This window comes from Pinus tabuliformis, chromosome 7 (assembly GCF_031772625.1).
Source record: "Pinus tabuliformis cultivar Carrire ecotype Pingquan chromosome 7, CPIR1, whole genome shotgun sequence".
Lineage (NCBI taxonomy): Eukaryota > Viridiplantae > Streptophyta > Pinopsida > Pinales > Pinaceae > Pinus > Pinus tabuliformis.
This window is the reverse complement of record NC_142293.1, coordinates 297240938-297263305: the sequence shown is the minus strand read 5'-3', so window position 1 is coordinate 297263305 and position 22368 is coordinate 297240938. Positions and strand designations below refer to the sequence as shown.

Sequence of the window (22368 nt, the reverse complement as noted above, 5' to 3'; positions counted from 1 at the left end):
GTCAACTATTTTTTTTTTTGTAGCTTGATAACAAAAGATAACAAACATAATATAACAATATATAACAATCATCACAAAAAATTAGTACCATTTAGTTATAACATATTAATATATTAATATAATTAATATATTAATACAATAATAATATATATATTAATACAAATCAAATATTAACTAAATATATAAATCAAACCTAATCAATCATTAAGAAATTATAACTAAATATATACAAAAACAAATCACACATGGATTAAAAATCAAAACAAATCAATCATTAAAAAAATAATAACTAATATTATACAAACTCAAATCAAAGGAAATCGAATCATTAAATGAAAATATATAAATATATAAATATAATATTTTTCAATAAATACAAAACAAATTTAAACTAAAAATGGAAAAGAAATCCAAACAAAACGTGAATATTGGCAGGTGAATTTCAACCTCAGCTATGGCTTGAGCAATTCGGAGACAGGTTCTTTGCTTTTCCTCTTCCAGATTTCGAGCTACCGGAGCTCCGTCGCAGCTCTCCGGACACAAAATTGAAAGAGAATGTTCTCCTGAATTGAAATTTTGCTGGGAGACGGGATCTTTGTACAAACAACGGACGGAGATTAAATTCATAGGATTTGATGTAGAATTTACCGCTGGCAACTTGAGTTCTACAAGTATCTTTCTCTCTTCTTCAGCGTAGAGATCAACGACATTTACCATCCCTTGGCTTCCGTCCGCAGCAACGCAGGTGTCGTAGCTTCCAGCATGGAAGCTTTTCAGCTTCAGTCTCGCGCAAGCTGAAACGGTTACACTGACATCCTGCAAAACGATACTCAGCAGGCCACCGATGCACTGAGCGAAGGCGTCTTGCACGAGGTCTGTGGTCTGAATAAATGAAAATGTGCCTCCTGAGTCTTCAGAAATGCGGTGCATGGTCGCTGCGTCGTGGTCAACTCCAAAGCCGAAGGCATGGACCGGGATTTGTACATGGCCACGCTGCTTGCTTTGTCTGGCATTCGGCCTATGTTCATGGCCAGGAAACAAAACCAATGCACGAGAACGAGATCGATGACGAAACCCTTGAATTTGGACTCTTGATCATCATCAGATTGTAAGCTTGTTTTCCATTCATTCTGTTTCATATTCGAAAGCGAATCCAGGGGCTCGTCGTCGTCGTATACTTCTGGTTCTTGGATAAAGCTTTGACGATGAATTGTCAAACTCACGATCGAATCATCTAGCATTCTGAGCACTGGATCCAATCTTCTCTGATCTTCTGAAGCAGCCTCTTCCTCTCTAATAATATTGTGCTGCCTACGATTCTGTACGTTTCCATTTATAGCCATCGGCGGAGTCGAAGCAGTATCAATATGCTTATTCTCATTTTCCCTTACGGGAACTTGCCACGGCACTTCTTTCCATTTGGATCAGCAGATGGGACAAATCAAGTTTTCGTGCCGGACATTGGAGGAAATGCAAGGAAAATGAACAAAATGAGAACATTCTACTGTAAAGATCGCATGTCCGCAGCCAGGTTTCATCGTCTCCAAGCATATTGCGCAACAGCCTTTCTGCGGCCGAATCCCGTTGCGAAACAAATTCGGTGGCAGCGATGAAGGGATCAAATTATCCGACACCGTTTCAGGTGACACAGCAGTTTCCCTATTTCGCAATCAAGGATTTTGGGTATTCGACCTCGGACAGTTGACAGGCTAACAATTCGCTCCATTGCATGAAACAGGCTGCCTGCGAGGTCTTCCGAACCTTGGACCTCCCGAACCCAAATCATCGAGTTCGGGAAAGAGCCTTGTCTGTCCCTTGCAACCTTCAATGCTTTGATACTTGTCCAATCCAATGAGATTTCAACATATCTCCACATAACAATCCATCTCATCGTTCATGAAAAAAAAAAACAAAAGAATGAAAGTCAATTTTTTTTATTTTTTATTTATTGTTGTTTTTATTTAATGTTTTGCTTTTTTTTTTTTTTAAACATCTAAGAAAACAAAAGAAATGGTTAATTTTTTTAATTTTATTATTTTTAATAATAATATGTGTATATATGATACATATATTATTATTATTCGTGGAATTTATTTATTTATTTATTTTTTAAATTAAAAAATTAAATTTCATCTAAAAATTTAAAGATGTTTTTTTTTCATTCACAAAATTCTTTATTGTCTTTTTGCAAATTAGTTCTCCAGCAAGAGTATTTTTATTTGAACAAAATCAATAGATTTTCTGATCTTCCTGATCGCACGAAGCGCAGGAAGAGAGCATACTAATCACTTGATTTGTTTTTATTTATGCAGGGGGGTTTTGTTGAAAAGACTAAACACTAAAACATCAGCAAACTCAAACTTGAACTCCCTTATGAAGATCCTGCTGTCACCAGGTCTCACAAGTTAGTTTTTCTAAAGAAAAATACTAGTACTGAATTAAATTCCTAATGCCTAATCCATTAGCACCATCCCCGACAATGGTGCCAAAATTTTGGGCAATTTAATTGCTTAAATTGCTTTCATTAAATTATCAACCAGGGAAACTCGTAAGCTTGTGATGGTGCCAACAATATAAATGCAAGAGTAGGCAACTAACTCTATGTCTAACTAAATTATTTATGATTCAATATAATATGCAAGGGAAGAGGCTCCTAACTAAGGAGGTCCTGGTTGTCCTTCCCTACAGTATTATAGATTGAAAAGAAATCATTGATTACATAAAAATAGAAACTTGAAATACAGACAAGAGAATGAATTTAATTGTTGTTCAGATTCAAATAGAGAGAGAGACTAACTTAGTCCCTTGATTGTCCCCTCATATACTGATCCAAACTAAACTAAGATTCATTCATAAGCATAAGAAATGAAATAACTTGAAACATAAAAGCAAAAGAATGAATTTCAATTATCATACAAATCAAATGGAGAGAGAGCCTAACTTAGACCCTTGGTTGTCCTCTCATATGCTGATAAGATTTTAATTTAAAACTCATTCATCAATCACAAACAAATCCTCAAACATCTAAGCAATTAAATGAAATAAGATCTAATATGAAATAACATGTTCCTTTGATCCTTCTAGAGTGAGCTCAATTCTCCTAAGAACAAAGTGACATGCTATTCCATATACTACATTAAGGAAACTTATATCTAAAACTACATAATGGAAATATATGTAAAATGAAGCTTTATTCTATTCCATCATAAGTTGGACACATGCTCCAAGAGTCCTCCCCCTTTGGAATGGAGGAGGTACTCCTATTTATACAATGAGATGAGATAACAAACTCATAATGATGATCCACTAATCTCTCTTTAAGTTCCATACTTCTCTCAACCATCTAGACACATAACCCCCTTTTGTCCTTGATCTTCTCCATGAGATCATGATCTTTTCCATGAGGCTTATCTTATCAAATTCGAATTTGATCATTCAAGGCCACATAAAGATGCCCTGGAAGCTTCCTTTGTGCCTACACATGTCAACAAACTCATTCTAATTGTTAGGTATAAGTATAAGCATCTTATTTTCCAAAGTTTAGCCATAAATCCACTTAAAAATGTTAAGAATTAATAAACTTTGGAGAAGCATTGTTATAACCCAATAATGAGGTAAATGTAATGATATGGAGGTGGAATGGAGGTGACATGAAGGTAAAATGTGAAGATATTGGTGAATAATGGAGTGAAAATAGGGACTATTTTGAGGCCCAACAATGAGACATGTTCCACTATTACCAGTTTTGAATTTCTAATAAGTGGGAAGAAGGCCCCATGAAAAATATCCCTCTATCAACCCTTCCATGTTTCTAGGGATTGATTGTAGAAGATCCTGATACTTTTCTATTTGATTTTGATGTTTTGTGGAGGAGTTATGACTATAATTTAGATGGTTAGAAGCTAAAACTATTTCCTCCCACTCTAAAAGGAGAAACATTAATATTTTTTATTGGACTAGGTTTTTCCACTATCCAAACCATGGGGAGATATGAAGACTACGTTTCTGGAAAAATACGAGGACTATTGCTGAACCAGAGATTTAAGAGAGGAGATATTTAGAATGACAAAGAATGAAGAAGAGAACTTGGAATATTACGTGGAAAAATTCCATTATAATCAACAAAGGTCCAAACATACTGATCTGGATCCAGAGATTTTGAAAATAATATTGGTTCGAGGGGTGAGAGATGACAACCTTGACATATTGAACTTGTTAGGAAAAGGAGATATATCTCTGGAGCCATAAGATGATATGAGAATTTTTTTTAAGGTGTTCACGAGGATCATCATGAGGGAGAAGAAGGGTAGGGGATGCCTCTATTAAAATAAAAAAAAATCCACAAATGGAGGTGTGACTAGAGTTGAGATTGGAAACCTATTTGAGAATCTCAAGACCGATATTCTTAGTACCTTATCTACCCAATTGACGACAACACAAGTGAAAAATATACATGATGAAGATGATAAGGCCTTGGACATTTTCTACCCAAAATCTAAAGAGAAACATTCCCTGAAGGAATGCAAAGTCAACAACATTAACTTGTGCAATCTTTGTGACCTAGAGCATTCTATAGGCTATTGTTGAGAGCTCCCAAGACTGAAGGAACCACTCAAGGAATCAGGCAAGGAGGCTCAGTCTTATTACTTTATTGGGTCTAGGAAACCTTGGCAACAATGATCACTGGGGTTGTCTGAATATTTTTTGTTGGGCGTGGGATCCCCCAAGGCAAGTTTTGGGGCTTAAAGTGCAGATTGTGACGAAATCTGATGTAAGGATTCCACGTTTTGTGGGCGTAGAGCACAAAATTGTAAATGAGTAATAGGGTTGTCCACCCTAATTTTTGTAAATGTAATGTCATATTTAGAGATCCATCCATGGTCCAAAGACCATGGGATTGTATAAATAGAGTGAGGCTCTAAGTTGTAAATAATCGGGAAGAAGGAATCAATGAATGAAGAATGAGGAATTGAGACTTATCTAAGTTTTTAGTAGAGTCTTTGGGTCGTAGAGTAGGAGAAGGCTCTGCAACTTAGTGCGCAGAGGCCTAGTAGTCCGTAGCTGAGTGTGTGGACCCTTGCAGCTAAGTGCGCAGGGCGAGTCGAGTCTGTAACCTTTGGAGAAGTAATAAAGAGAAGTTTTACATCATTTATGTGTATCTTTTTCCTGTTTTGTGCATTGAATCTATCATATATAAATTGCATTTCTATTGTTTATATGATGCGCAAACTTATATGAATGTGTTGATAAAGTGAATATAAGATAAAGTATTTGTTTATGTGAATATAACTAACTATTATAGGAAGATAATTAAGATACACGGTGTGACTTAGGGAAGTAGTGCAGATCACTGCTAGGGCAGAGTGAAATCACTTCAGCCCCTGGTGGGGGTGGGGCGTAGGTGATTGTAACAAATCACGAAGGTCTCGTAGGTTAGGTCAGTGCACGAAGTGACTTGTGCGAAGCTATTCATAGTTGGACTAAATCGACCCCTCAGACATCTCAAGGGTGTGGAAACTTGGTTCCAGCATCTCCCCATACTTCTTCAGGTTAGACCTTAGTCTGTGCTTTGCGGGTTGTTTCCCAAAGGGCCAGTAGTGTAGGGATTTTTTGGCTAATTAAATCCAAACTTGGGTCAGGCCCCCTCAAGCCAACAAATGGTTTCGTTGCCAAGACCGGAATTTGCATAGAGATGTCTAATGTCGTCCCATTGGAACCCAACTAAGAAAAAAATTGAAGGTTGGTTGGACAGAGGAATTCATGAACTCACAACAGAGGAGGACAGGAATCCATGACTATCAAAGGAAGAGTGGTTAGATTGCTACCTGTACACAAAGATCCATGAAATCTTCTTCGCATCTTTCCCTACTGAGTTGTACGAGTGGATCACGAAGCTAGTAGATAGCCAATGGAGGTGGAAGCTTGACAGTCCTATTGTGTGGACCCTAGAGTTGGTATGTAGATTGGAAGCATTGGAAGATAAGATTGCACGCTCTGTTGATCATTGGCTCAATCAGATTATAGGAGGACTCATTACTGAGTTCGCGGTAGATACTTCTGTCAGCTATAGCGAGGCAGAGCGACGCTTCCTCAGAGGACCGCAAGGTAAGTACGTAAATTCTCTGAATACTTGGATTAAAATTCTATTGTCTGAAAAGAGGGTTATGCAATTACCTTGATGTTTGGAGCTATGTGAAGTGGAAAAACCTATAGAAACGAAGGAAGTAAGGGACCAGAAAATAGCCCTTTGATTTCACCTCCGCGAGGGGACGAGGAAGAGCTCGTGAAGGTCTCTCTGTAAAGTGAGATCCATTTGATAAGGCAAAGGATTCCATGCATACCACCCCCACCCACGCCACCACTATTTTCACCACCTTCACCTCCATCTTCACCCGTACCACCTCCGCCACCACTGCGAGTCAACATGGCAAGCGCAATAAAGTTGCCCATGTTCAAGGGAGTAGGAAACGAGGATCTGGACTAGTTTTGGTTCGTGATAAGAGCTGTATGGGAAGCACAGGGAGTTACAGATGAAAATATAAAGAAAGTGACATTGGTTAGCACCCTGCAGGACCATGCGTTGACCTGGTATATTAAGCATTCTAATGACAATCTGAATGCGGGGATCGTGGATATCCAAACTGTGCTAAATAAGGAATTTAGCAGGTCGAAGTCAGAAGCACAGTCGATCATTGGGTTCAAAGAGATCACAATGCTACTAGGTGAGACTCCTTGGGAGTTGGATCAGAGGCTAAAGTGCACAAGCAAAGCTAATATGACTTTGACGAATGGACATCACTGTGAATGGTTTGTAGCATCGCTAACACCGCATTTGAGTAATGCGCTATCACAACAGAGGTTAACGACTTAGGCAGAGGCCTTGGGGATCATGATGAGGCTGCATGAGGCCTCAATATAGGATCCTAACTTGGGAGTTTAGCATATCCATGTGCAGTTGAAAAACTTATGCCTTGGAATGCAGAGTCCAAAATAGGATAGGACAACTCGACTAGAAGTGCGCGAAGAGGTATGGTACGTTAAATGTAAGGGTCAGGGTCATGAAAAAGACCACTGCCCGGTGTTTGAAAATTACCTCGTGGGAGGAGGACCGATTCCATTAAGGCTGGAAGTGCAAGAAGGACCAAGCATGGTGCCTGCTTTGTGGTGCGCGATTTGTTAAATAAGTGGAAGGCGTGCTACGGACAATTACCATTTGTTACAGAAGTATACAAAAAATTCATAGCAATTGTTCTGTAATTTTTTTAGGTCAGTAGGACATGATGAGCACACTTGTAGAAGCTATGAGTTAATGATGGATAGAACTCTCACCTATAGAATTCAGGCTGAATCGCGGCCCCTAGATCTGAGTGCAGGAATGGCGCGAACCAGATTTCAGGGGCGTGGATGAGGCCGAGGTGGAGGAGGACTTGGAAGAGGTCGCGAACAACTGATATGCTACAATTGCGTAGGGCCAAGACATTATGCTCGTGATTGTATGGATCCAACGCGCCCATCATGTCTGTATTGTACCTTGTTTGATCATGAGACGAAGGATTGTCCTACACAAGATGATAGAAGCAAACATCCCAAAGATAGCACTTGGGTTCACAAAGCTTCGGCAAAGGAAGCAGAGTTTGATTTGGAGCATGCTCAAGAAACCTTTGTGGAAGCAAAGAAGAGCTTCACTGATGCCTCCACTTCAGGAAGAGAAGATAGATCGGAGCCAAAAATGGACCCATTTATGCTTACGACATTCCTGGAAACATGCATGAAGCTACCGTGTGACAGTAAGGCTATAAAGGAACTATAGGAACTCATTAACAGATGTGCTGGGACTGTGCCAGGAGAACTGCATGTAGTTCGCAAGATTGGAAAGCATAAGGTAAGGACAGGGAGAGAAATGAGGCTAACCGTGCAGATTAGAGAATATGAGATGGACCAAGTAATTTTAGACTTAGGATCGGACGCGAACGTTCTACTGACATAGACATGGGAGTGCATGGGGAGGCCTAAGTTGCAGTGGTCTCTTATTCAGATGCGAATGATGAACCAACACAAGATAATACCCTTGGGGCGATTGTAGGGAATCACCATGGATATTGAGGGAGCAAGTGCACTAGCAGACTTTGAGGGGATAGAGATTGTTGATGACAACAATCCCTACCCCGCGTTCTTAGGAATTGATTAGGCCACTAACATGAATGGGGTGATTAATCTAAAGAAGTGAAAGATGATTTTTGAGAAGAATTCTCTACGCGTAGTTATACCTGTGGACCCTGTCGAGGGATCGCGCTATACAGAGCTTGTGCGTGACTATGAAAGTGAAAATTTGGATTGCATCTACAAGATAACTGCACGGGAGCAAGACTGGGTAAATCCCACAGTGGGTGGATGAACATCATGGGAGCATGAAATCTCCTGCACTTCAGATTTGGATGAGAAGATAGAATGATGGTAGAACCAGTTACATAAGGTAACCACCCTTAATTGTAACATGATGACAAGGTCAGTACGCTATGTATCCACAGAAGTGAGAGATCTCGCTACTTATGATGGATTAGGTGAGGTAGATGCTTTCTTGGATAGATTTGAAAGGGAGGTGCCAGAAGAGAAACATTTACAGGCCTTGAATTGGGTACTGCACGCTACGCCCACACGGTGGTGGGATATGCACAAAGGAAGCTTTGAAGACTGGCGCGCATGTAGAAAAATGTTACGCATACGGTTTGGGAAGCCTAGAGTGCGATTGGTAGATAAATAAAATGGGTGGGATGGTCTACGTGCGTATTTGTCCAGGTGGGTACAGGCATATGGTAAACAACCTACACAGATACACATGAACTATGTGTTGGAAAACATGGTCAATAAGCATGTGTTGGGGGGGAAAATGTGTGAACGGTTCCTCAAGTTGGAACGATAGACTGTGGAGAGAACAAGCACACAGAAGGTTATCCACGTGGAAGCATTTAACGAAGTGTGCAAAGCTATGAACAGGGTATGTAATGTGCAACGAAGTGATTGGGACATGCACATACCAACAGTCTTATGGGTTTATAGGATAGCGTGCAATAAACTGATGGAAGAGACACCTTCTAGGCTGGCCTATGGAGCAAATGCTGTAATGCCAATGGAGTATATCATGCCTAGTCCGCACATAGAAGCACCCACAAATATGATGGTTCATGGAGCCTTGGAAGAAGGGATCGCACAGTTGGAAGAGCTCGAAGAAGAACGCTTGGGACCTGATGAAGACATCCAGTAAGGTAATCTTAGGCTGTAAGAAATCATGAATGAAAGAGTTCGGTTGAGGGAGAAAAGAGCCATGGGGGAAGAAAAAGTCAAGAAGCTTGAAGAAGGAATACAGAAGGACTTTCTTGATAAGAAAAACATGGTGATAAAACAAGATGTGCATGATTAGTTGAAGAATTTGGGGACTACCGCCAAGAGTTGATCACTTTGATGCCCTGGATTGGACCATATGTTACTAAATGGATCACAAATGGTGGTGCAATGCAGATGGTAAAGTGCACGATGCAGATACTAAAGTTAAAAGGTGGAATTTTCTCAGGAAAAGTGAGTGATGGTCAGTTGAAGGCGTATACAGGTGGCCCAGCCACCTGACTAGCCGTAGGAAGCATAGTCTTAGCACCCCAGGCAGTTGAAAGAAGGTGCGGGACTATAAACTACTCTACTCTGGAGCTACGTGATTTCAGGGCTGCGCACAGGAGCGAAGTGTCACAGGGTCCGCGACAGTGCAAGGGTAAATGCGCTGTCGCATGGGTCGGCTGGAAAGTGACCATTATAGTCACTATTCACAATGTGATGCTTAGCTTGAGACCAAAAGGAGTGGGTGACAGGAATTTAGGGCAGGGATTATGGGCTAGATTTGGGAAAATTTGTTGCCAAGGGAGCATTACTGAACCAGATTTGGGGGGAAAAGTCGAATTCGAATTCAAAAGGCACTACAAATTGCAAAGGGCTGCCCAACAAACAACACTTGGCCATTTGAGAATTGAGCTATTGCGCACCTAGAGTTCTATGAACCCAGATCTGTTTTATTTTTTGAACTCGAAGGCGTTTTTTGAGCACTTAGCTGAGTCGTTGAGAGATTTATGGAACAACAGTATGACCACACTAGAGGAAGCCATGGATATAAATAACATGACCGCTGAAGAGGCCGCGCAGGCCATGACAATAGGAGATGCCCTTGAGAGTGCTAGGATAGTTGCGAAAATCCCTAAATCAGTGTGCACGCTGAGACCCAAGAAAGATAAGCAACCCATGCTTCCGGTGCACATGTCCCCCAGAAATCCGCTGCGAACTAAACTGACTATGGAAGAAAAGGGGAAAGCGGTTAATGTTGAAACCGATGAGGAGGAGGAAGATCTTGAGGAAATCCTAGTCAAAGAGGAGGAGGACGAAGAAATGGAGGAAGAAACCCAGGGTGCGGACCCTCTAACCAGGTTGCCAGCATATGTTCCTCCATGAAAAGGGAAAGCAAGGGTACCTAAGGACCTAGATGAGAGCAAGAGCTCTCTGCAGACTCCGCTACTACCTAACGATATCATTTTTGAAGGAGCGCACTTGGGACAGGTGCTGGGTCTAAAGTTTGAAGACTGGGATCTCATGGACCACGATAAATTCCCACACTTGGCAACCTCACAACTCATGAGGCCGAAGAAAAACACTGCGACGAGAGTCATAGAGTTGGAGCTGCACAAGTGGTTGCACAGAGTCGAGAAAGTAGGGTTGTTAAACCTGCTCTGGGTGCCACATTACCATCATGCCCCAGTGACTATCTTTGTCATCAGGAATCTGCTTTTCTTGGTGCATGATGGGTGTTTGTGGCTAGAGGAGCCATCCCCATCACGGACCACCTGATTCATAGAATTACTCGACTCACTTGTAAGGGGGAGGACCTTACTGTTGGGTGTGGAGCCTGATTATCTTCTATATTCAATGGTATCGCCACATAGGACCCCACTTTGAAATGGGGGCGGCAACGCCGCCCGTAAAATATTCGCTACAGGGGGGGTCTAGGGGGGGGCGGCTGCAACCTTTGGGAGCCCCCCCTGGCGGGGGGTTTTGGGGGCAGCGCCCCCGAAGCTAAAAAAAACTGTAAAATTGCCTTGTAAAAGTATAGTAATTTCTAGTCAATCTGGGCCGTTCATTAGGCGGATGATCTGACGGTAGAACTTATGTTTAGTTTAGGGTTTTTTGCCCTAGAAGGCAACCCCTCTCTTTGTATGAGGGTATTGTATTTGAGGCTGTGCGATAGATGTGTATTCTATGAGCGAGAAACAGAGAGGTGAGACTGTGAGAGAAAACAGAGGATATTACAGCGGATTTTCTGTAGGTTGTGTCTCTTCATTTTGCTGGATAATAGAAAGGAAGGACTGGCTGTTCGGGATGGACGTAGCCCAAACTGGGTGAACCACGTAATCTGTGTCTCTCTTGTTTTGTGCGTTTTCTGTGTTTATATTTCTGCAATATTTTATGTGTTCCATTGCTCCGTAATATATAATTTTCTAACAACTGGTATCAGAGCCGAAGGTCTATTTGGCTGATAAACTCGCAGGAAAGAAGGGTTTCTGGTTCGAGTGGGAGCAATGGCGGAAGATGGTAAGTTTAGGGTCGAGAAATTTAATGGCCAAAACTTCTCGCTGTGGAAGATGCAGATGGAAGATTATCTGTATCAGAAAGATCTATACCTACCATTGGGCGGAAAAACAAAGATGTCGATGGGTATGAAAGACGAAGAATGGAACCTTCTCAATAGAAAGGCACTCGGAACAATACGGTTGTGCCTTGCTGCGTCAGTCGCCTTCAACATTTCGAAGGAAACCACGACAGAGGGTTTGATGCAGACGTTGTCGAAACTATATGAAAAACCCTCGGCCTCAAACAAGGTATTTCTTATGAAACGGTTATTTAATATGAATATGTCAGAAGGTGGATCTGTTGCAAACCATTTAAATGATTTTAATACAGTTACAAGTCAGTTAAGTTCTGTAGGGGTAAACTTTGAGGATGAAGTTAGAGTTCTGTTATTCTTGTGCTCATTACCAGAAAGTTGGAATGGTTTGGTAATGGCCATTAGTAACTCTGTTTCTGGATCTAGTACTTTAAAGTTTGATGATGTTGTCAGTGCTATCCTTAGCGAGGAAATGCGACGGAAAAGCTCCGGTGAGACATCGGGAAATGCTTTGAGTGCAGAGTCTAGAGGAAGAAAAATGGAAAGAGGAAAGAGCTCAGGATATCGCAGTAAATCAAGGAAAGGCAGATCCAAGTCCAGATCGGGGATAGTGTGCTGGAAATGTGGAAAGAAAGGACACCTAAAGAAAGACTGTAGATCTCGGAAGGGAAAAGAAGGAGATGCACAACAAGAAAACAATCATGAAGCAAATGTGACAGGTGAGGTGTTACAAGATGCTTTGATTCTTTCTTTCAAAAATATTACTGATTCCTAGGTGGTAGATTTAGGGGCTTCATTCCATGCCACACCTGATAAGAAATACTTTCATGACTATGTTCAAGGAGATTTTGGACAAGTTCGTCTGGGTGATGATAAACCCTGTAAAATCGTTGGAATGGGTAAGGTTCTTGTAAAACAGTAGAATGGAAACCAATGGCTATTAAAGGAGGTAAGGCATGTTCTAGATCTAAAGAAAAATCTGATTTCAACAGGGCAGTTAGGCGGTGAAGGTTGTGTGACAACTTTCACAGATAAAGCTTGGAAGGTTACCAAAGGAGCCTTGGTAATAGCAAAAGGCGAAAAGGTTGGTACATTGTATTTATGCAATGGTATTTCTAACTCTGTTAATGCTTTAACTTCCAAAGGAGCAGATGCAGCATTATGGCATCATAGGCTCAGACACATGAGTGAAAAGGGGATGAAGATTCTTCACTCAAGGAATTTGTTGCCGGGTTTGAAGAATGTTGATTTGGACTTCTCTGAGAATTGCATTTATGGAAAACAGAAGAGAGTCAGATTTCTCAGAGTTGGGAAAGAAAAGAAGAATGAAAAATTAAAGCTTGTGCATACAGATGTATGGGGACCTGCTCAGGTATCATCTCTCGGTGGCTCTCGTTATTATGTTACTTTTATTGATGATGCAACTAGAAAAACTTGGATTTATTGTATTAAGAATAAATCTGATGTATTTGATACTTTCAAGAAATGGAAAGCTTTGGTTGAGATTGAGACAGGAAAGAAATTGAAGTGTCTTAGATCAGACAATGGAGGTGAATATTGCAGCAAAGAGTTTGATAGGTACTGTTCAGAGCATGGAATTCGTAGAGAGAAGACAGTTCCAAGAACACCACAAGGAAATGGTGTGTCAAAAAGGATGAACAGAACAATCATGGAGCATGCAAGGTGCATGAGATTGCATGCAGGATTTGCTTTACAGTTTTGGGCAGATGTTGTAGATACTGTTGTTTATCTAATAAAAAGAGGGCCTTCAAGTTCCTTGGATGGTGGTGTTCCACAAGAAGCATGGACAGGTAAAAAGGTAAACTACTCTATTTTAAAGCCTTTTGGTTGTGAGCCTTTGTCCATATTGATAAAGAAAATAGAACAAAGCTTGAGGCAAAGTCAAAGAAATGTACCTTTATTGGATATGGTGTTAATGATTTTGGTTATCCCTTATATGATTACGAAAATCACAAAATCATTAGGAGCAGAGATGTAATATTCAATGAAAATGTCTTGTATAAGAATCAGTTGCAGGAAAAGAAACAGGAAAAGGAAAACAAGAAATACGCAGTTCTTGATGAAATCACTGAAAAAGGAAAGGTGCCTGAAAATAATAATAATCAACAACCACAACAACAGCAACCACCACAACAACAACAGGCACCCCAAACACCTGAAAGTGGTGTTAGAAGATATACTAGGATAAGTAGACCCCCTGAACGATACTCTCCTTCATTATATTATTTATTATTGACTGATTCCGGTGAACCCGAATGTTATGAAGAAGCAATGCAGGTTTAAAGCAGGAAGAAGTGGGAGGTAGCCATGGAAGAAGAGATGGACTCCTTAATGCATAACCAGACTTGGGATTTAGTTAGGTTGCCTATAGGAAAAACTACATTGAAGAATAAATGGGTTTATAGGCTGAAGGAAGAAGATGGAGGAAAACAAAGGTATAAAGCTAGACTTGTGGTAAAGGGGTTTGCACAGAGGAAAGGTATTGATTTTGATGAAATATTTTCTCTTGTTGTTAAAATGACTTCAATCAGAACCATTTTAAGTCTTGTAGCAGCTGAAGCTTTGCATCTTGAGAAGTTAGATGTAAAGACAACCTTTCTCCATGGGGATTTGGAGGAAGAGATATATATGCAACAACCACAAGGATATGAGGTGAAAGGGAAGGAGAAACTAGTGTGCAGGTTGAAGAAGAGCTTGTATGGCTTAAAACAGGCTCCAAGGCAGTGATATCTAAAATTTGACAAGTTTATGTCTGAACAAGGTTATACTAGATGTCACTTTGATCATTGTGTTTATTTGAAAAAGAAAAATGATGGAAGCTATATTATATTGTTATTGTATGTAGATGACATGCTTGTTGCAGGATCTAACATGCAGGAAATAAATGTGCTCAAAAGAAAATTGGCAAATTCATTTGCAATGAAGGATTTGGGAGCTGCAAAACAAATCCTTGGTATGAGAATAACTAGAGACAAGAAAAATCGTAAATTAACATTGTCTCAGAATGAGTACATACAAAAGGTGTTGAAAAGGTTTAACATGCACAATGCAAAACTAGTTAGTACACCTTTTGCTAGCCATTTCAGACTTAGCTAGGAAATGTGCCCAAAGACCCAAGAAGACATGGATTATATGTGTAAAGTTCCATATGCATCAGCAGTTGGAAGCTTAATGTATGCAATGGTCTGCACAAAGCCTGATATTGCACATGCAGTGGGAGTTGTAAGCAGGTACATGAACAATCCAGGAAAGGAACATTGGATGGAAGTGAAATGGATTCTCAGATATTTGAAAGGTACCACAAATCAAGCATTATGCTTTGGTGGTTCAAACATCTCCCTACAAGGATATGTTGATGCAGATATGGCAGGTGACAGAGATAACAGGAGGAGAACTACAGGATATGTATTTACTGTTGGAGGAACAACTGTCAGCTGGGTTTCAAAAATCCAAAGTGTTTTTGCACTTTCAACAACAGAAGCAGAGTATGTTGCTGCTACAGAGGCTAGTAAAGAAATGATTTGGTTACAAAGGTTTATGGGTGAATTGGGTAAGGAACATGATATGGGCACGTTATACAGTGATAGACAAAGTGCCATTCATCTTGCAAAGAACTCAGCATTTCATTCCAGGACTAAAAACATACAGCTCAAGTACCATTTCATACGATCAGTGTTGGAAGATGGAGAGTTGAAGCTAGAAAAGATACACACTAGCCAGAATCCTGCAGATATGCTAACAAAAGTTGTAACCAGGGAGAAACTGAGAATATGCTCAGTTTCAGTTGGTCTTCAAGGATGATGATGAAGATGAGAAATAGCCAGGTCCAAAGAGGAGTCATTGTCCAGGAAATGGATCAGCGGTGGAGTTGCTACAATCAGTCTCCAAGTGGGAGATTGTTGGGTGTGGAGCCTGATTATCTTCTATATTCAAAGGTATCGCCACATAGGACCCCAGTTCGAAATGGGGGCAGCAATGCCGCCAGTAAAATATTCGCTACAGGGGGGGTCCAGGGGGGGAAGCGCCCCCGAAGCTAAAAACAGCTGTAAAATTGCCTTGTAAAAGTATAGTAATTTCTAGTCAATCTGGGCCGTTCATTAGGCGGATGATCTGACGGTAGAACTTATGTTTAGTTTAGGGTTTTTTGCCCTAGAAGGCAACCCCTCTCTTTGTATGAGGGTATTGTATTTGAGGCTGTGCAATAGATGTGTATTCTGTGAGCGAGAAACAGAGAGGTGAGACTGTTAGAGAAAACAGAGGATATTACAGCGGATTTGCTGTAGGTTGTGTCTCTTCATTTTGCTAGATAATAGAAAGGAAGGACTGGCTATTCAGGGTGGACGTAGACCAAACTGGGTGAACCACGTATATCTGTGTCTCTATTGTTTTGTGCATTTTCTGTGTTTATATTTCTGCAATATTTTATGTGTTCCATTGCTTCGTAATATATAATTTTCTAACACTTATAGATATTTCGGAGGGTAAGAGCAACAACTTGGCATTGCGGAGGCCACGAAGGAAAAATTCAAGCTGGAGAAAAATAAGAGAGGGTACGCGATCTCCAATATCAACAACAAGGAAGTCAGAGTTTCCACCCAGATACTAACTGGCAATGTTATACAGTAGTGTCGCACGGATGAGGTACCCATGTCGGTGATAACACTTGCCACGTAGTGCATGGAGGGGGTCCAGTTTAACTTGTCCGAGTACTTGTGCAAGGAGTTCCTGGAGAATTGTTGCGAGGCACAAGAATAGCGGAAGACCTTCCACTATGCATGGCTTTTGATTTCCATAGCATTGGTGGCCTGGGAATTGCTTGAGGATAGCCAGTTCCCCACAATTGCGTGGGATTTGCTGAAGGCAACAAAGTACGCTTCACTGTGGGCCACTAAAGATGTGCAGAGGATCTGAGACAATAAGATATTTGGGTGTTCATGGAGATGAACATCAGAATGGGGATTAACCATAAGCCACAGTTATCTCCCACTGTCTATAATAGGCTAAAAAACTTTGCGGAGTTCAAGGCAAACATCCACCACATGTATGTCAGGGTACGCAAGGACCCCGCGGAGAAGTGGAATGAGCTCTCGTACCTAGCCATGGATGATGTCATATTCGCTGTACTTGGTTCGTGGCCATTGGAGTGGCGCGCTCTAGCCATATCCGCAATGGAAACAGAATAGTCTGCTGCACAACGGAAGAAGGAGGAGGTAAAACTGTGGATGGTTTACTTGGCAGAGAAAAGAAGAAAAGAGGTAGCAACAACAAAGGCATAGGAGGCACATGAAACTGTGAAGGCTGTAACAGAATAATAGAAAGTAGTAGCTGAGCAACAACAGGCAGCAGAGAAGGAGCACGAAGGCCATAAGTCACCTTCGCCTGAGGAAGAGCCCGAGACAAAGGAAGGTGGCACGGAGCAAGAGACAACATCTACATAGTTGAAGTGCCAACATCCAAGAGAGCAGGTGAGGTCGTGAAAGAAATCGAAAGCTTCTAAGACTTCTTTCGAACTGATCACCCTCATAGAAGGAGATCTCCATGATATAGGGGAGACGGTGGGTGATGTCATCACGGAGGCCCTCTAGCAGTCCATGGAAGAGAATCAGATTGTGTTGGGGGCCCTCCAGGCACAGATACAAGAGTTGCAGGTGTGCACTCCTAAGGCTGGTACTCTCTCGACTAACCTTGCATTAGGAACGACCGCGACTGAGGAAATTCTGTGCGCTCACATGACCAACACCATAGTACTGCCAGAGGGGGCATTGGTTACAGAGAATGAGGTCGACAAGAGAGTAGGGATCAACATGGATGCGCTACCTCGAGAGACACTCTATCTCCTGTAGGATAGAGTGACTTTAGAGTTGTGGGTTGGGGAGGGCCACGCACTATAGGTGTTGAGTGAGAAAAAAATTAATATGGAACAACCGAGCCTACAACACGACAAGGTAGTGGCGTAGAACTAGCAAATGATGCAGGTGGTTGAGGAGGCCTGCTAGAGGGGTCCCTGAGTTGGCCATCCCAGTAGAGGGACCAGTTGAGGTGCACATCCATAGGTTACTAGTAGGGGTGCACGAAGCGAAAGAAGAGATGGCTAAGGTTAAGCTGGAGCTGAACCTTCAGATAGCAGAGTTACAGTTGAAGGTGCAACCTTCAACTCCTCTAGAGGTGAGGGAACAGCGCGCCAACGCCATTACATTGGGGATGGAGGACATCAACAGTGCAATGAAGTACTACACCAAAATGTTGGAAGAGTTGTTCGAGATCCTCATCACTCTGCAGGAGGACCCGAACATATGGTGCTTGGAAACAAAGGCACGTGAGCTGTAGCAACAGTATGATGATATAAAAAGGACTGCGCAAATGGTGGCCCTTACACAGAGGCTCATGTGAATACAACAGGAAAAAGAGCTTAAGGAGCAGGTAGACACAGCGTGACACAAAGAAGTGGTTTTGAAGGCACATATCCAACCTTGGATCAATGAGGCATTCATTATTGTAGCCTCGATCGAAACCAAGCTCGTGCAGATGCAGGGAATGTAGGAGCAAATGCGCTTCCAACCTTGCAGTAGTCCGAGCAGAGTTGGGAGGTATTAGCGCGAAGATCTCCACACTGATAGAGTGACTCGAGGGTGAGTCATGATGTTTGTGTTGGGGACCTGTTGGGCGTGGGATCTCCCAAGGCAAGTTTTGGGGCTTAAAGCCTAGATTGTGACCAAATTTGATGTAAAGACTCCGCATTTTTTGGGCGCAAAGTGCGAACTTGTAAATGAGTCATAGGGTTGTCTGCCCTCATTTTTGTAAATGTAATGTCGGCTTTAGAGATCCACCCATGGTTCGCATACCATGGGATTGTATAAATAGAGCGAGGCTCTAAGTTGTAAATAACCAGGAAGAAGGAATCAATGAATGAAGAATGAGGAATTGAGTCTTATCTAAGTGTCGAGTTGAGTCTTTGGGTCGTAGAGTAGGAGAAGGCTCTGCAACTGAGTGCGCAGAGGCCTAGTAGTCCACAGCTGAGCGCGCGGACCCTTGCAGCTAAGTGCATAGGGTGAGTTGAGTTTGTAACCTTTGGAGAAGTAATAAAGAGAAGTTTTACATCATTTCTGTGTATTGTTTTCTTATTGTGTGCATTGAATGTTTCAAACATATATTGCATTTCTATTGTTTATATGATGTGTGAACTTATATCAATGTGTTGATAAAGTGAATATAAGATAAAGTATCTGTTTATGCGAAGATAACTAACTTTTATAAGAAGATAAGATACATGGTGTAACTTGGGGAAGTAGCATAGATCGCTTCTACGGTAGCGCGAAATCACCTTAACCCGTGGTGGGGGTGGCGTGAAGGCGATTGTAACAGATCACCAAGGTCTCACAGGTCAGGTCAGTGTGTGAAGTGACTTGCATGAAGCTATTCACAGTTGGTCTAAATCAACCCCTCAGACATCTCAAGGGTGCGGAAACTTGCTTCCAGCATCCCCCTATACTGCTTCGGGTGAGACCTCAGTCTGCGCTCCGCAGGCTGTTGCGAAAAGGGCCAGTAGTGTAGGGATTTGTTTGGATAATTAAATCCAAACCTGGGTTAGGCCCCCTCAAGCCAACATTTTTCATTCAATCTATGGAATAATGTATATAATACTCAACAATTTCAATGGCAGTATCCCACTCCCCCTCTAGCTCAATTTCCTTCACCATGGTGTTGGGTGCAACTCTACTTGGTCCAAGTTTGGGTCAAAGAATTTTCATTTTGAGGAGTGGAGTGCATGGAGCTGGTGAAGTTTTATTCATCACACAATGTTTAGGGGCTTTGGCGTGGGTCAAAAGTCCCTTATTTTGTAACCATTATTGTGTATTAGTCCATCGTTTTATCGGATCCATGGTATGTGGACCATGGTATTTTAGTAAGGAAATCTATATAAAGAATATGTAATACTTTGTTGATAGCTAAGAATAGATAGAATTCATAGATTGATCATATTTTCTATCTTGGGCCCGTATTTTTGGGAAGGCTGCGCAGCTGAGTGCGTGGAGGCCTTGGAAGAATCTGCAGCTGAGTGCGCAGACCACTCGCAGCTGGGTGCACAAGTCAAAGAAGTGTATGTATTGAAGATCTTTGTTAATAAAGAAGTAGTTTTTGTGAAGTATTGGGCATATTTCTATGTTCATTATCTGTTGTTATAAATATTTTTATGTATTATTTTTATTGAATTACGTGGAATAATACATGTTATACTTTTCCCTGTTATGTTTATGCATTAAGTACCAATATGTGAAGTTAATCACCAGTGTGAAGTTATTCATGTATGCAAAGCTGTAGATAAATATAAAATATAAGTCAACACATGGATGCAATATCGCGGATATCCCTTGGCCTACAGAAACATGATTCTACAACCACCCATAACCACTTTAGGTGAGAGTGTAATCTTGTTGCAAGTCATTGCCGAAAGGGCTAGTGGTTGAGGGTTTCGTTGGTGTGCAGTAAACTTTAAACTCGGGTTAAGCCCCCTTAAACCAAAAAATGGTTCCATTGTTGGGATCAAGATCTTATTAAGGGATATGTTTTGGTGTCTATCGAATAAATAAATCTAGGAGTGGGTTGAACAGAAAGAAAGAGAATTTGTTGAAAAAGAGAAAAAAAACTCTCGAATATTAGCTGGAGACTGGTTGCAGAAGTATATCTTCAAAGAGCAGTACAAAATCTTCTTTGGTTCGTTCCACATTGAATTGTACAAGTGGGTATATAAGTTGACCAAGCATAAGACTCATTTCAAGAATGATGAACCTAAAAATTAGTAGAATCCTGAATTGATACGGTGACTCAAGAACATCAGTAATAGTATCTCAAGGGCTATTGATTTCTAAATCGATAACATTTTAGGAGGATTTATCATTGAGTTCATGATAGATGCGATCATGTCCTATAGCTAATATGAAGAAATATTTTTCAAAGGACCATCAGGTAAGTTCTTAAGCTCTTTTAATATGTGGATTAAAATGTTATTGTGTGAAAAGTGGATTTTGCGAATGCAGTCATATTAATGTTTGGGCAAAGAGGAAATAAGCCTAAGCCAGAGTCTATGCGAAGTGGAAAATGATATAAAACATATCTGAAGAATTTTATTGAGACTGACTATAGCCCCTTATTAGGAGGATCTCGGAGTGAATAAAAAAGAAGTAACCCTACAACCCCAAGACATTCCCCCTCCCATCCTGAAGGCGCATCGAAGTTAGGAGTTGAGAAAAATTAGGGTGCCTTTGGGATTCCCCATCCAACCACCCCCCTTACACCCCATCCCCCTCCCCATATTTCCCTTACCTCCCAACTCCCTCCCCCTCCACCTAGCCCCCCAATAAGGAAAATGGATGATGACATTAAGCTACCTATTTTTAAAGGATTTGGATCAGAGGATCCTAATCAATTTTGGTTTGTAGCTGATGCAGTATTGATAGCAAGACAAATCACTAGTGATGATGTGAAGAAGGCAGAACTCGTCACGTCATTGTGAGAAAGAGAGCTAACCTGGTATACAAAATACTCTGTGACTAATATGACTACTTCATTGGATGAAATTAAGAAAACATTGGTATTATAATTCAAGAAGCCGAAATCAGAATCGTAGTGCATCACAGAGCTAAAATAAATCAAACATACAATGAATGAATCTATGTGGGAGTTGGATCAACAATTCAAGGTATTGATGGGTCAAGTAAGTTTTAATATACCCCCCTAACAACATAAGGAATGGTTCATAGCCACACTATTGCCACATATTAGGTTACCTTTGACACAACAGAAGATTGTGACTCAAGCTGAAGCATTAGAGATTGCAATGAAGCTGGAAGCTTCGCCGATCGTAGGAGTACAACGGATTCAGAGTCAGTGAGCCAATTTGACCTTAGAATTGTAAGATATCAAGAAAGGTAAAGAAACTCGATTAGAAGTATGGTATACAAAATGTAAAGAAAAGGGTCATTATAAGGATCAATACCCCATGTTTAGAGATTATTTGGCAAGTGGAGCACCTAATCTAGTAAACCAAAGGCTGTGGTGCGAGATTTGTATAAAAAGGGGCCAAAATCACTATGAATATTTATACATGTTACAAAATTATGTGTAGACCCCTAAGCAACTATTTTTCAGCTTTTGTAGATTAGCAGGCCATGATGAGAAAAATTGTCGAATTTATGACTTGATGATGGAGCACATTGTTGATGATTATAGATTGCAAGCTGAACTACATACACACTAAGAGATAGGCTAGGATGCTAGTCGAGGAGGATTGCAAGTATGAGGATGAGGATGAGGAGCTGGTCAAGGACGTCTATAGACAGGCTGGGAACTTTGCAAGAGACTGTCAGATTCCTATGACAACTTGTAGCTACTGTAAGTCTTTTGATCATGTGATAGAAGAGTGCCCCGTCCTTATTGCAAAGATACAGGTGAAAAAGAACTAGTAGCTAGCAACAAACATTCAAATGATGACCACAAAGCTAAGGTAGGATGAACCGTGCATCAGTATTGTAACAAGAAGCAGAGTTGTAACTAGAAATGATAAAGCCAATGGGAAAAAAGAAGTTGATGCTACTTTGGTAAGAAAAACTACTGAAAAAGATCCTACATTTGATATCCTGAACGAAAAGAAAGTA

The 22368-nt window shown here is 41.0% G+C and overlaps 1 pseudogene; it reads right to left on the bottom strand.

Moving 5' to 3' along the window:
* Nucleotides 1–187: 187 nt before the first annotated feature.
* The window catches only part of LOC149247043 (E3 ubiquitin-protein ligase WAVH1-like), a 58520-nt pseudogene continuing 36339 nt past the window's right edge, over nt 188–22368 (bottom strand).